Consider the following 10,500-nt stretch of genomic DNA (forward strand, 5'->3'; position numbering starts at 1 on the left):
CAGTAATAGTTTCATGCCATGGAAACACAATAATTCAGTAGATTTAAATAACGTGCCTTATATCTCCAAGCTATTGAAACAATTCTTCAGACTTCCTCGGAGACACAAGGCATATTATACAAACCTGCCAAAGTACTGTGTTTTTACAGCATGAAACTAATAGTAGCTCATATTTAAATACTGTGTATATTAAATGATATTTATCTCTTACTAGATGGAGAACATTTTTTTGTTGATCCTACCTATATTGGAACAGTAAACTACATATGTGTGTGTGTGTGTGTGTGTGTGTGTGTGTATGTATGTATGTATGTATGTATTTATGTATGTATGTATATCAAATATGTGGTTCAAAGGTGGTACACAAAACAAAAGACAGAGAGGCGAGGGAACAAAAAGTAGGTGAATTAGTTTGATGTTTGGAAGGAATGGAAAAGTCTTTGATGTTTTGAGTCTATGCCCTTCAACAGAAAGAGATGAGAGGAAAACAATGGAGAGAGAGAGAAGGGGAGAGGGAGAGAGAGAAGGGGAGAGGGAGAGAGAGAAGGGGAGAGGGAGAGAGAGAAGGGGAGAGGGAGAGAGAGAAGGGGAGAGAGAAACAGGAGAAAATAAATGTGTCATAATTAATGGTTCCACATTTTGTAATGACCATTTGTATGTATGTTTGTTTGTATGTGTGAAGGCGCATGGCTCAATGGTTAGAGCGTTGGGCTTACGAACATGAAGTGAGTTCGAATCCCAGACTGGGTTGCATGTTGTGTTCTTGAGCAAGACACTTTATTTCACATTGCTCCAGTTTACTCAGCTGTAGAAATGATTTGCAACGTCACTGGTGCCCAGCTTAATTGACCTTTGCCTTTCCCTTGGATAACATCGGTGGTGTGGAGAGGGGAGGTTGGTATGCATGGGTGACTGCTGGTCTTCCATGAACAACCTTGCCTGGACTTGTGCCTTGGAGGGTAGCTTTCTAGGTGCAATCCCATGGTCATTGAATACAAGACAATGGATGAGACCCTAATATTCCTAGTTAGATAGAAACTGCGGGACCACATGGAGCTGTCCACCTGTGACTCCTATAATATGCGCAACTGAAACACCTATGAAGGGGCGTCCTATAGGATGACCTAGATGAGATGAGAACACCAACATCCTCTCAACGATTAGCCAGAGATGATTTTTAAAATGAGAATATCTGAAATAAACTCAACTGCTCTCACAAATGAGAATACTAAAAATTAAGTAAAAATACTAAAATTAAGTAAAAAAAGCAAGAAAAATAATCCAGAACCTTTGTCTGGTACTGGATCAATCCCAAAATCTAATCAGTTTGTGCTAGTCACAAGGCTAAATATTCCTGAAAGTTTCATCCAAATCAATCCAGTGGTTCTTGAGATATCTTATCTATGGACAAACAAGCAAACAAACAAACATGACTGAAAACAATACCTCTGCCTTCGCTAAGGCGAAGTAATTATGTAATTAAGTAATTATGACGATTTGAAGTGGGAAATATGAAGGTTGTGGTCAATGAGTAGATGAGATACCAATAGTAATTAGAAGTATCAACACTCAACTACCAACATGGCTGAAAAAGATTGGTGCAAGCGTGAAGGTAGAACACCTACAAAAATCAGCATTGGTTGGAACTGCAAGAATTCATTGCAGGGTTCTTGAAGCATCACCAGTAAACAAGTGTCACCTTAGCCTGCTGGCTGTGGACAGCTGACACTTTCCATCTTACCCAACAAAATAAGCTGTGAATTTTCATCACATAGTAATAATAATAATAATAATAATAATAATAATAATAATAATAATAATAATAATACCATTATTTGATGACAATCCCTGGCTTACCATTATTTGAGGATGATCCCTGGTTTATCATCATTTGAGTATGATCCCTGGCTAACCCATTATTTAAGAATGATTCCTGGCTTACCATCCATGCAAGAAGTGCAAAAGATTGTCTTAACTGGTTTGTCACACATATAGAGAAGAGCATTGTTGCTGTGAATTTTCTTTCCTTTTTCCCTTATCTTTTCTTTGTTTCTTTTTTCTACATTTTCTATTGTTTTTTTCTTCTTTCCTTTTTCTCTGTCTTTCTTCCCCATTTTTTCTATCACATGACTTTGTTAATGAACAACCTGATGTCTTTATTTTAATGGCCTACCAGTGTATACAGTGAGTTTCTTTGTCCTAGGTGTTGGGAAGACACTTGGCAAGAATTGGAAACAAAATTGAAAGAAGAGGATAATGATAATAACGACAACAACAACAATAATAATAATAATGATAATAATATTTTTTTCCTTTATTAGCCACAAAAGCTTGATGAAATACAAAAAAATAAACTTTCACGGGGGGTTACAAAGAAAGAAAGAGTGGAGTGCGAAAGACAAGTTTACAAATATGAAAGAGACAGTGTGAAAAATTTACAGTACATGAAAGGATGTATTGCAATTTTAAAAGTACATATATTTGCACAGAAAAAGATTAAAACGGATAAGCACACAATTTAATTAAAAGGAAATTAAATATAAAATATTACTTCTTAGTTTCAGTTTGAGTATTCCATGACCATGTCTGTTCACTCTTTCTCAAATGGCATATGAGTGCAACTGAGTGTACCAGTAAGTAATTTTTGAGACATTTGGTGTTGAAAAACTTCATCTGTGCAGTATGCTTTTTTCAGTTTGAGATAATGTCTTATTTTTATTTCTAGTACAAACCTGTCATCTGCATGCTGTTTGCATTGTAAACCTAAGTGCTTGTGTTTCATTATTTATTCTTCTCTCTTCATTCACGACATGTCAGTGAGACCATCTAACTTTCACCCTTTCTACTCATCAACCCAGAGAGGTAAATTATTTTACTCCTTCTCTCTCCTTCTTCCACCTGTCTCCTAGCAGTTACCTACAGATTAACACAACTACCTATGAAATGGACAACAGAATTTCTACTAATCTTTTTACTACAATAACTTGAAGCAATTATTTTTTGTTGTAACAGTTAAATAAAAACCGTTTCAACTATTATCTTACTTCTGTCATGTATCCCATGGACTTTGAAAACAACTAACATATCAATATATTCTTAGTGACTTGACATCTATCAAACATAGTTAAACTGAAACTCTTTTACTTCTTTACTTGTTTCAGTTATTTGACTGCGGCCATGCTGGAGCACCGCCCTTAGTTGAGCCTAGACTTACTTTGGTTTCCATCTACCAAATCCACTCACAGCACTTTGGTCAGCTCAGAGCTACAGTAGAAGACAATACACATACACACACATGCATATGCACACACACACACACACACACACACACACACACACACACACACACACAGATATATACAACCATGTACCCTGAGCCTGCAGATTGCTTGCAGACGCGTTATATAAATCCGCCTAATCTCAGTGTCTCTATTGCAAAAAACTATTTGTAGTTCTTATTTTAAATATTGTGTACATTAAATGATGTTTATCTCTCACTAGATGGAGTACTTTTTTTGTTGATTCTACAATAACAGAACAGGAAACTATATATATGTGCGTGCTTATACATATACATACATACATGCAACCATATATGTAGGCTATGTCATGTTTCTGTGGAAGACATCACGCATGTGATTAGCAGCTGTCCTAAAATGTCGACACAGTACTACCTCCCTATGCGGAATGATGTTATTGCTAAAACAATTTACAATGCCATCCAAAACAAAGACTGTTCTGAAATAAACTTAGAAAATCCCTCTGTTATGGAATACATTCATAAACACCAACTCAAGGAATACTAGTAGAATATTCCCATCAAAACTTCTATCAAATGTAAACATAACAGGCCGGATATTGTTGTTTGGGACAGAGGAGCAAAGGTGTGTACCAGCATAGAGGGCAACTCTATGTTGGTACATATAAATATCTCTGCAGATATAAAAATCTCTTTGAAAATCAAAGAAAAAGAGGATATCTATGGACAACTGCTTTGAAACCTCCAGCTTCTATATCCAGACTATGAATTCATATTCATACCAATAATAATTGGAGTACTAGGTTTTGTTAGTAAATGCTTAAAGGAGAATCTGGATAAACTGTGATTTCCAGAAAGAGAAATTGACCGGCTGATTCGTACATTACAAGTGCAATCTATGAGTGGAACAATAAAAATATGCAAGACTTTACTCAAGTTCCAAATGTGAATTTGTCTGTGTTAACTATATCCCAAAGATGGAGCCTTGTATCTTTGTTGGAAACCAGATCCCACCTCAGTGGAAGATTTATAATAATTAAAAAATAGAGAGACATGCATATGTACATACATATATACATACATGCATACATACATATATGTGTATATATATATATATATATATATATATATATATATATATATATATATATATATATATATATATATATATAATTGAAAACCAAGAGGGGAATGAAGATTTATTCACATCCAAAACTTTTTCATGAAAAATTTTCTACACCATAGATAACAATGACCAACATGTTTCTACTGCAGCAACTGCACATTTCTCTGCATGCAATTATGCATCTTAATTGCTGCAATATCATCAAGGGTCCATCACTTATGACATTCTCAAAGTGAACTAATTCAAACAAGCTTCCTGTGTTCGTATTCTGTTGAAGGTGATAGTGTTATGTTTTTTAAGCAAATTGAATTCTGGTCTTATAGTCACCTCTACTGGTATTACAGTTGAATCATGGTTCTACAATGTTCATTTATATTACAGTTAATGGTTGCAGTTTTGTTTACATTTTACTCTATGGAGTACATTATTTATTCAGAGGTATTTCATTTATTTTGGGTTTATACCCTCAATGAATATTATTGTTATTATTATTATAATTATATTTACTAGTATTATTTACATAAATATCATTAATTATCACAATCATTATTTTAACTAGTTTAATTACTATAGATGGTTATGTTTATTTAAATCGTTTAAATGTATATTTTGTCCAAAGTGGACATCTCATAGCCTGTTCCTGTCTAGTGTTTATAAAAGTAAATTTAGAAGTGAAAATTGGGTACATTTATTCCACACAAAAGTCACATCTATTATCACCTATTCTATAAGGTTTTGCCTCACTAATTATTTCCCAAGCAATGAAAAATACCTTGTTACTATATTTTAGTGCCCAAATTAGCTTACTAAGGCTGGTAGTATTCATTTTGATTCTACTTCTAAATGAACTTAAATGATTGGCTACTCTTTGCTTAATATAACATGAGCTAGCTCCTGTATAGAAATACTCTCTATTCTCTGAGGTAATTGCGCATTTGTATACAATATTTTTATGCCTACAATTAGACTTAAGTGGACAGACCCTGTTCCTTGCATAATTGCATTTAATAGTTCTTCTACTTCTATTAATAGTATCCACTTCATATTCTCTGGGTGTGATTTCTATATTTTCCTGTCTATCTTCTAAGTTATTAGTCATTTGCACATAGATAACATTCTGAGTACTGTGCTTTTTAGGATTCACATCTACTTCCAGGCTAATGGGGAAGTTCACTCGGGGCTCTTCTATTTTATTGGTTGTTTATTCATGCCGATATTGTTGCTATTATTGATCTATAATTATAATTCTGGTTACTATTATTGCTATTGTTCATATGGAAACTGTTAAATTTACTAGCGTTCTGTGCTGCTATAATTTGTGCTAAATGTTTGTTATAAAAAAAAAACTAATCTAAACCTATGCTTATTAAAAATTCTATAGTATTTACTGTTTTTTTTTAAAAATATTTAGTCAATGCTGAATAAAACATTTGTCAGTTATTTGTATAGTACTATTTACAGAGCTTATGTATTGTTTACCTCCCCTACCTGAATGGGACCTCTTAGTAGGTCCATTCACAGCTAAGCCACTTTGTACTTTATTTGGCACAGATTCATGTAAATCTCTTACTCTTCTTTTTGTTTCTAGGTACTCTATTGTTACATTCTAATTGCAAAGACTTCCTATCTTTAACTCTTCCTACTGTCGGTTCTTTTTGTTTAGTGATGCTCCTCATATTATGCATATTATTTTGATTATTATCAGAATGGTCCATTCCATTACTTCATCATCGTTTAATGTCTGCCTTCCATGCTAGCATGGGTTGGACGATTTGACTGAGGACTGGTGACCCAAATGGCTACACCAGGCTCCAATCTGATTTGGCAGAGTTTCTACAGCTGGATGCCCTTCCTAACGCCAACCACTCCGAGAGTGTAGTGGGTGCTTTTACATGCCAATTCAGGATTAGATAAAAAGAAGACAACAAATAGAAAATATGGCATACATATATACATATATATAATTCACAAAAACGTGTAGTAAATAAATCAATGCATTGAAACCTGTTATATTTATTAGACAAAAATAACAATTATCTGCATGGCTTCATGGCTCTCTCCAGACGACCGGGAAAACAAAATTGAAGGCTGCTTTCTTGCCATCAAACCATGCAGTTAGTCCATTGTAGTAGAGTTTACAACAGATGTGTGGGGCCCAGGATTTGTCCCGATCTCCAATTTCACAGTCAAGATAATGAAAGTAAGCAGTTCTCAGGAAGGAAGTAAATTGTTCGGTGCTGTGCAACTGTCGTGAAATCCCCACACATGCAGCAGAATGAATTTGCCTTTGTTGATGCATCCTTGGTGTTTTGAAGTGCCTGAAGCCATTGTAGAGATATGTATCATATGTGTTGCATAAATTAGGAATACAAAATAAAAATTGATCATATATATGGTTACGTGAATTGTCGCAAAACCATAATAATGTATATCTCAAAAACTAGAGGAGATGAGTGAAAACTGGTTTTGTATCTGAATTCAGCACCCCAAACTTAAGTTAGAACAATTATTTTTATGTTTGCCTCAATTTCTCTGCAAACCAGTGTCGTCATCGTTGGCGGCGGCAGTGTTGTTGTCATCGTCGTCATCATCACCATCATCATCACCACCACCACCACCACCATCACCACCGCCACTGCAAATCCCAAATTCTATTTAATTTGCTTTGCAGGAGTGACTGTTTTGATGACGGCACATCTTGTCCTAATGCTCGAAATGCGAAGTAGATAAAACAGTGGACAACTGATGAAGAGATTGTTCTTTATGTTGCCTGTCTCGTTTTTCGATTTGTTTCTTTCGTTGTTTGCAAAAAAATTTCGTTTTCCATGATTTTGTATTTCATGTTGTTTACGTTTTTTGACGTCCTGTACCCATATATGCATGTGTATATACATATATATGTAAGTATGTACATGTATGTACATATACATATATATATATTATTTATATATATATATATATATATATATATATATATATATATATATACATATATATATATTATTTATATATATATATATATACATATATATACATATATATATATTATTTATATATATATATATATATATACATATATATATATAAACATATATATATATATATATATCTATATATCTATATATATATATATATATCTATATATAAACATATATATATATATATATATATATATATATATATATATATATATATATATATATATATATATATATATATATATATATATATATATATATATATATATATATATATATATAGTTAATGAGAGGCATACAACAGAAAAGAAGCAGACTCTACAGAATAGAGCAGTAGTTATTACAACAAAAATTTTGTAGTGCTTGGACATAGAGTTACCCAAGGTTTCACATCCATAAAGTCAGAGTGTTGTAGACAGCTCATCAAGCTCTATATAAAGGTAAAAAAATTTTAATTTCCACGTCGTGGACGTGAGGAAACACTCTGAAATTGAGAAATACATCTAAACAAAAAAACGTTAATGAGGATGGGTTATCTCCCATGAACTAGAGGGGAAAAAAAACCAACCCTTATACACTCGAAAAGGCCTAACCAGCAAATGGGGAGACCCAGTTTTCCAGTAAATAGAACTAGAAAACACTTCTGTATAACTGTTTATTGCACCAGGTTTTGTATAGTCCTTAAGAATTTTGGCTCTCTCCACAATGCAGATCTTGCAACAGCCACTTCCATTAATATATGGACCCAGATGATCTATATATACATATATATATATATATGTTATAATATGTGTATATGTGTTTAAACTAGTAGCTGCACCTGGCCTTGCTAAAATTTATTAATACTTAAAATAGACATAACAAACATAATAATCACATAAATCTATGATATTTTGGATAATTGCTTTACAAAAGATGTTGATAATCTTCAGTTTGTCTAAGAATGTTGATTTACTCTGAATTATTGCTTCCAAGCATCTCAGAAGCTGGTTCAAGTGGCGCTTCATAAAAATGAACAAATGAATAGAGAAGGAAAGAAAGGAAGAACGAAAGAAAGAAAGAAAGAAAGAAAGAAAGAAAGAAAGAAGGAGTCTAAAATAAAATTCTACTAAAATTAGTACCAGTTGAGCATTGGGGTTGAGGTAATTAACTTGCCTCCTGCACCAAAATTACTGGCCTTATGCCAAAATTTGAGACCATTATTGTTATTATCAAGGCAATGAGCTTTGCAGAATTATTAGCATGTTGTATATAATACTTAGCAACAATTTGTCCATCTTCGCATTCAGAGTTCAAATTCTGCTGGGGTTGACTTTGCCTTCAATTATATATGTTTGTATAAATGTCTATACATATGTGTGTGTGTGTCGGTATACTTTTATACATTTACACACACGCACACACATGTATACATGTATACATGTATATATTCATATATGTGTATATGTATGTGTATATATTCATATGTGTATATGTATGAGTATATATTCATGCATGTGTATATGAGTGTGTATACATGGATGCAAGTATCTTTACACATAGAAGAATATATTATTTTGTTTAAAAGAGTTCCAACTCTGTCTGTTTTTTATGTTTTATTTATATTCTTGTAAAATTAATGTGGGATATAGAATATGGAATATACAATATATAATATAAAAATGGATGGTACAATGAAATAAAGTATTGAATGTCTTATTGAATATATGGAATATGTCTTATTGAATAGATGAAATATTGAGTGTTCAATATAAAGGATTAAATATATAAAGGCGAATATGTATTTTCTATACCTTGTGGTATTTCATCATGGCCGGTATGACAGACTTTAACACACGTATATACATACACACGTATATACATACACGTATATACATACACGTATATACATACACTAATATGTCTGTGTATGTATAGATTGTGCATTGCGTGCTGCATTCATGTATACTGATGAATGCCAGTCTGTTCTTGTGTCATAGTCGCAGCAACATCAGCAGCAGAAATAACACTGTGTGTAACATGTGCACACATATGTCAATATGCATGCACATGCACGCACATACATACATACATACATACAGGCACACGTATACACACACAAGCATACATGTACCATGCTCTACCAACCAAGACTGTCTTGAGTGTGTATTAGTAAAGCAGGAGAGAGAACTGATGTGCTGCTGCTGCTGCTGCTACAACTTTTACTGCCTCTACTGCTGCTGGTGGAGGTGCTAGTACTACTAGTACTGCTACCACCACCACCACCACCACCACCACCACCAGCACTAACACCACCACCAACACCATCACCAACACCACCACTACTGCTGCTGCTGCCACCACCACACTACCACCACCACTACTACTACTACTACTACTACTACTACTACTACTGCTACTATTGTTGTTGCTGCTGCTGCTGCTACCACCACCGCCGCTGCCACCCCCACCGCCGCTGCCACCACCACACCACCACTACTACTACTACTACTACTACTACTACTACTGCTGCTGCTGCTGCCGCCACCACCACACCACCACCACCACCACCACCACCACTACTACTACTACTACTACTACTACTACTACTACTACTACTACTACTACTACTACTACTGCTGCTGCTGTTGCTGCTGCTGCTGCCGCCACCGCCAGTGCCACCACCACCACCACCACCACCACTACTACTACTACTACTACTACTACTACTACTACTACTACTACTACTACTACTACTACTACTACTACTACTGCTGCTGCTGTTGCTGCTGCTGCCGCCACCGCCAGTGCCACCACCACCACCATCACCGCCACCGCCACCGTCACCGCTGCTGCTGTTGCTGCTACTACTACTACTACTACTACTACTACTACTACTACTATTACTACTATTGCTGCTGCTGCTGCTGCTACTACTACTACTAACCATCACTACCACCCACCACCACCACCACCGCCACCACCACTGTAGCTAAAGAGGAAGTATTTACAACAGTGTTGTTGGTGGTGCCAACCCCACCTTCCAAGTCGGCCCCATCTGTACTAAGACTACTAGCATCATTACCACTACTGTTACTAGTAATGTAGCTACTAATTGTTAGTACCACCAACAACAATACTGATTATATGTATACAGA

The sequence above is a fragment of the Octopus bimaculoides genome, chromosome 25, assembly GCF_046866305.1.
Source record: "Octopus bimaculoides isolate indiv1 chromosome 25, ASM4686630v1, whole genome shotgun sequence".
NCBI lineage: Eukaryota > Metazoa > Mollusca > Cephalopoda > Octopoda > Octopodidae > Octopus > Octopus bimaculoides.